The following is a 6900-nucleotide window of genomic DNA, read 5'->3' on the forward strand; positions in this document are numbered from 1 at the left end:
CAAGTTAATTTACTCGTCATTTCACCTAAGCAGGGGTGGTTGTGTTTGTCATCTGCTGAGGCTGAATCACAGTTCAGCACAGAGTCATTTCTCAGTGTTAGCCAGCCTTCAGAAAACAGAGGCATGTCACACTCAGTCTGCAAACAGCTGCTGGAGACCAAAGGTTGTATCAGTTAATAATAACATCAGGACTCCGACAGACTCTGCCTCGTGCTGGTGGGTAAGGGTTGCTGTCCCCAGTGCACGGAGCTGAGGACAAAGCATGGAAGGGGTCACTGAGGACACAGTCCTGCAGTTCTGGCTCCAGCTGTGCCATATTACCAGACTATTGCCACCAGCTGCTTGGCTGCCCTACAGCACTGGCTTTACTCTAACTTGTGCAATTGCTTCCTGATTTGGTTTTGGTCAAGTGATCCGAGATAAAAAGCCACATTTTAAAGAGCAATGTCACAGATCTCAGAGAGGGTGTGAGTTACAATACCAGAAGCAGAGGTACAATAAGTGGGGATGCCCCAGGCGCTGACTGATCCCATATTTCAGCAAGAGGAGTGCAGCATCTGATTTCTGAACTGTCCCTGGCCACGAAAAGCTGCAATGCCAGGTTTTGGATCCAGCTCTCCTTGCTTCTTGAAGAGTGTTGCTGTGCACACCTGCTTCCCCCAGGCTCCGGGGTGGGATAAGGGAGGGCCAGGGGAGGGGCTGGGCCCTGAACAGGCGCTCCTCAGGACACAGCTCCACCATATCATGCTGGTGGGCAAAACTAGATGAAGCCTAGAGTAGCCATTTCTATTTTTACCTTACAGAAAATACTGCCCCAAAAGATCTGTGAACCCCAATATGCTTCTCTGGAGGCTCAAATCCACCCACCACCACACTTGGTCCTCATCAGGCTATTAAAATTCTTCAATTGCTGGCACTTCAGCTCAGGAAACAACTGTGTTACACCAATGCCAAACAAGAAAAACACCAATAGGCAAGAATACTTCTTCTGCCAGACCTCAGGAACACCCTTACTCTGTAACTTAGCCCCTGCACAAGCTTTGGCTGGCCTTCTCTCTTTCATTTAATCCTCACTCATGATAACACTTCAACAGTCTGAAGCAAACTGTCTGATTTTCTTAAAGCAGTTCACATAATTTGAAAATCTGACCTCTGTGTGTATATATGTGTGTCTGTGTGTGATATTTTTAAACTGTGGTAAAAGGTTATGCCAGGAACACATCTTTGCAGGCCTTATTAGTACTAATGAAAGTAAGTTGATATATGCACAGCCTGAAGTATAGATAGTATGCTGGTTTCTGCTACAAATTGAGAACCATTTATAAAAAAGCTGAAAGCAAGAATTCCACTGTTGGCTGCAAGTTCTGAGCAGTCAGGGTAACTTCTTTTTCTGCTAAATATGCCTCTTTTTAGGGAATGTTTTACTAGAGTCAGTTAAGTTGCTAACTTATGGTTGTTCTTTGTAACTAAACACAATTTAGTTAGGTGAAGTACAGACAAAGAGTACTGTTTGAAATCCGTTTTCTCAAATGTGGTCATTGTGTTTTTAAAAAGGCTGTTGTTCAAACACACCTGTTTGCTGCCCAGCTCTGTTCTAGGTGAGAGCTGGATCTGAAAGTCCCTGCCGCTCAGTCTCCCTCCTCAGTTGTCTGAATGCTGTGTGTAGAGAAGCAAAGCCTTGTGTTCAAAGATCAGATATAAGCTGTTTTTTGTTTCAAAACCGCTTGTGTGTGAAAGGTTACAGCCATGAGCACACTATAGCCTTTTTCCTTCCTACTTGAAGGAAAAAGCTATTCTCAGCCCACAAATGTAGAAACACAACCAGCTCAGAAGTTTGATCCAGCTTAATTTAACCAGGGGCTAACTACAGTCTTCACTGTGCCTCAGTTTCCCTCTGGTGCATCTGAAAGTGAGTCACAAAAACCAGCTGTAGAGAAAGGGTGTCCAGTAGAGCCCATCAGGGTCTCCCTGCTGTGGGTTGAACCCTGACACTGCCATCCCCATGTGGGCAGGAGTCCCACCTGCCATGCCTCTCAAGAGCCCAGTTTGGGCCACCTGTGTCACTGCAGCAGTTATGGGCTGGCTGGCAGGGCTGTGGGGGTCCCAGCCATACCTGCTGCAGTGCCACCCCCAGCCCACACCGTCCCAGCAACGCATTATCCCAGCATTGCAAACCTCTCCCTTCAGTGATTCAGCAGCTAAATAGCAGCCTTTTTTAATCTCCTTCCTGGGTACTTAAAAGGAATTTCAATACAAGGAAACAGCATTTAAAAAAATACTAAAATAAAAGGAACTAACTGCTGTCTTAAGGTCCCCCTTTCCCAAGGAGAAAAACTAAGGCTAAAACGATCCCATTTGTTCAGTTAGAACAACGAAGTTGTCTGTCACATTGGCCAGCCCCAGAACAAAGTTCCAGGAGCAAGTAAATATTTTAGCGAGGTGTGTTTGCTTTATCTGTGCTGATAGTTGCCAAGCCCTGGCACAGTCAGGTCGCTTTGACCATTTACTGCTAAGCAGCAGAGCTCAGAAGCACTTGGAGCCGGCCAAAAGGGCAGGGCACGGTGCCCTGGGGCTGTCTTTGCCGCACCACCACTGTGATAATGGATGTGGAGTCTCAGCAGTATGTGGTGCAGTCAGCTGCCAGGCCCTGCCAAGGGCACCATGGAGGGGGTGTGGATTTATGCCCATCATATTGCCTCTGCTGGTCCCCAGGATGCTGGGACAAGGGGCTGTCAAATGGAGAAAATGTTGAAAGTCACCCGGCAGAGCTGAGCCTGCAAGAGGGGAGTGCAGCATCTCCTCCATCACCATTGCTCCAGCATGAGCAGCCTCATACCCCACACTCACTGCAAGTGCCAGGGAAGACTGAATTTCACCACAGCATGCTGGCTTCACTTTTACCTGTGCTCAGCAGCAAGGCACCAATGTGCCACAAAAGCTTGCAAAAAGCCCTGCAAGCGGCCATGTGGATCGCTCCACGGAGGGAGTTGTGTGCTTCAAGTCCCTTTTCTGATTTTCAAAGCAATGCTTTTCCTTTAACAAGGAAGATGTAATGTCTGCAGTTCTTAATAGGGCCTCCTTGTGAATTTTGCCCATATCTGATCTGACTTGTGAGAAAAGAGGGAGTACTTTTTTTCCTGATTTATGGTTTTATAAATATTTGCAACAAGGAATTTTATGTCATGTTTTGGTGAATTGCAAACAGAAGAAATAAGAGATAGGAGGTTTTGTTCTGTTTTTATGACAATATGATAAAATGTTAAAATAGGAGTCTTAAAGTCCAGTGTACAATATTGAAGGTATGGTTGTTTCAAAGTGCTCACCCTCTGCATAGTGAATAGACCAAGACAAATGCAGAGAGGAGTGTGGGAGCTATTTATGTCAGTGAGAGACGCCATGCAAATCATTCTCATACTTAATTTTGTCTAATTATTAGTATGGATTTTTGTAGGCAGTGGAATAATCTGCTTATCAAATATCACTTGGAAATACATTAGCTCAGCCTTGTTCTGAAGTTAAATATGTAGAGATTTAGTCAGCTCAGTGAGTCACAATTTCAGTAAATGCAAAAGACAGCTCAGTGCATTTAGCATTAATATCACAATTAACACTTCAGAAGCCTGCCTAAGTAACAGAACCACCCAAAACAATTATATAGACATGTTTAGTAACCAGGGTGTAGTATTTACTGAAAAGGCAAGAATCTTCTTCATAAAAATCTTCACATGCTGTTGAGACTGGAAGTGGCTGGTTAAATTATGCCTGCAGAAAAGTTTAACTCTCCCAAAGCAGCACAAACATTACAGAGGGGAGCAATATGATGCAATCTTTCACTGCCTGTCAGAGCAAGTTGCTCAGACCTTTGCAAGTAGTCAGCATTGGCTTCCTTTTCTCCAGAGAGGGGCAGAGCTGGCAGGTGAATCCCCGAGGCCAAGGGAGGTGCACATCGTTGTACCCCCTGTCTTGGCAGGGAAGCAAGTGTCCAGCTGGTTTCTCCTGGGCTCTGCCAAAGACATAAAGAGCAATGGTGCCATGTTGTTATTCTTGTCCTCTAGAATAAAAGGATGAGTAAGTGTTTTTAAAGGGCTCTCATGGTTATTATGAAGTAATCCATGGTAATGTCTAATACCTTGGTTTTGTGACCTTATTCCAAGAGAAGGCTGGCTGAAATTTTCATGATCTTTGCATCTATGAGGATGCTGAGGTTGCATGGTAATCTTGGGTTTAGAAAACAAGTTACAAAATGCTTATCCTTGCTATTAGTGATATCATGCAGTTCATTCATCTATCCCACATTTGTCACCACAGTATCTGAATGTTTGTCAGGACAATTTAGAAAAAAATTGTTCTGAGTGCTCGTGGGAATAACAGAAGTGAGTATGAATCATGATCCAAAGGGATATTTTGCACTTTGTGCATCTACTTGCAGTCAAGCTACTTTAAATTCACGGAGGTCAGAGCTCATGTATGTCTGTAGCCTGATGTGAATTTTTAAACTTGTCCCAGAATGTAAAGTTCTGGTAGTGCTTACAGAATGTTCATCAGCAGGAACTCACAACTCTAGGAAAGGAGATGTCTGGGTGTGCAGAGGGTGACACCAGTGCCAGCTGTACTGCCTGCTCCTACCATGTCCTTACTAGGAATGTCACATAACATATTCTTATTGTATCCTTTTCTGTCAGAAAGGATCTATTTTAAGAATTTGGTTTTACATTCACAAGGGCCAATGGGAGGAAGGAAATGCAGTTCTCTTGCTTCTCTCCCCCTTTTTCTATGCCCTGTCTTAGAGTTACTGCTATCCTCTTCATAGTGGCTCCCATACTAAACAGCACAGTTGTACAGGGAGGAGGAAAAAGTGGAAACCTGATGCTGTAAATCAGTCTTGGATCAGGGGAAGGATGTTAGCTGCACAATACCTCTTTTAAAGTCTGGCATTATCAGAGGGCTGTTGCTTACCAGGGGATTAGGACCACTGTAGATGTCCTGCCAGCCAGCCTTGAGGAGACATGCTCCACGAGAGGCAGAAGGCCTGTGCAGGGGTAAGGAAGAGCAGCACAGGCAGGCACCCCTCTCCACCTGTCTCCCTGGGCTGCTTCTGCTGGCATGAAACTTCTCTGTAAGGTATAGCCTGGGAAATAGAGTAGGAAAAATCTGAAAGCATTTTCCCCCTCCTTTATTATTTCTTCTGCTCTTTCTTTCCTTTTCTCTCATTTTCTTCTCTTTCCTCTTTAACTCCTCAAAGCATTTTACAAAGGAGGGATAATACTGCCAACCCCTGTTCATGTTAAAGAGAGGAAAAACTGAAGTGCAGTTTATGAAGGTTGCTCATGACACCACCTCATGATTCCTCACCTTGTCTCAGTTCCACATCAGCACCTACAGCCACAAGTGGCAGCTGCTACAGGACAGCAGCAGCTCCCAAACCAGGCAGGGGCACAGCTGAGAGCTGTCTGTGCACATAAATGGCACTGAGATGGCTTTTGTATCAGAAGAAGTGCAAGTGCGGCAATTTGACTTTAATTTTATTCTCGACAGTTTGAGATGTCATTGAGATGAAGATGCCCTGGTGATGGGAACTCCCTGCTCTCCAATGGGCCTCCAGTGAGAGTTTGAGCTGAACAAGGGGGTGTCCAAGCAAGCTCCCAGACTGCTAGCACAAGGTTCATCACAGCACCAGCCTATGGAACAAGACCCATAATAACTTGAGACATGAAGTGTTCAGCATGTGCACAGTGTTATGGTGTTCTTACATACTGTGCCTGAACAGCTCTTATCCTGGTCAGTCAAACTCACTCTGTGTGTGTTTCACCAACACTGACCCATTAAGCTCAGATATAGTGAGCCAATATCTGATCTCAAATCAAGAGGAATCTTTTTTTTCTTCTCTATAGTCATGGGAGAAGACTGATGAAAATTATGTTGATAAAGTATTCAGGATTATTCAATGGTTTCTTTTTTGAGATTGCAAACTCTGTTTTCACTTGTACAAACTGTGCCTGCATCAACTCGTTGTGCTGAAACAGGTAATTGTACCCTGAGATTTACTGAGACCATACCAAAGGCTCTCAGATTTTCACACTGAATCAGAAACCCTCTACACCACAAGAACTGTGCTCACATCTGGGACTCATACTGCTTTATATAGGTACATCTCAACACAGCACTCCAGTGAAATATTGCAAAAGCATTGTTCATTGCTGGTTTTCAAAGTAAAGCATTAAGTAACAAAATTCCCACACTGAAAGCCTAAATGGGCCCTCCTATTAAGAACGGTGGTCTATAAAGTTTTCTTTCGATTTCTTTCCTCTGTAGTTTGATGACTTTTGTTGATAGCTGGTTGATGAAAATACAGAACAGCTTGATTTCTTGTGCACAAAATTTTGAGCAAGTTGGTAACAGCTTGCGCGTAATTCTCAACATTTCGGTATACAATCCCTCAATGTGTAACTAGCAGTCCTCTTATGGCAGTTTTTGTTTTAAGAAAATCCAGTTCTAGTGAGTTTCAGACCTGCTTAGACTTGGGACATTTTTATGCTTAACCTTTGAAAATTAAGGAAGTGAAGAAACACACATCAAAGGAGATGTGACTCTGTTGTTAAGCACAAGAAGCAAGCATTTCAGGACATATACTTCAGCACAAAAAAAGTAAAGTGCTTACTGAAGCACTGGCTTTGATTTACAAAGCCAACAAGTCTGGTAATAAAGATACAGCAAAAGCTGTAAGAGTTTTGAATATGAAAAAAAGATCCCCTAAAATAACATTGTACATACTAAGCAGAGTTTGCAAACTCCTGGGGTTCCCGAGGTTCCCCAGAGAACAGGGTATGTTGCTGTGTATTTTGGTCTTCGTTCTTTGTTAGTCAGTCTCTCTTCTCAAAAGTCAAACACAGAAAGAGAGGA

This window comes from Lichenostomus cassidix, chromosome Z, assembly GCF_008360975.1.
Source record: "Lichenostomus cassidix isolate B80296 chromosome Z, HeHo_3.0, whole genome shotgun sequence".
NCBI classification, from domain to species: domain Eukaryota; kingdom Metazoa; phylum Chordata; class Aves; order Passeriformes; family Meliphagidae; genus Lichenostomus; species Lichenostomus cassidix.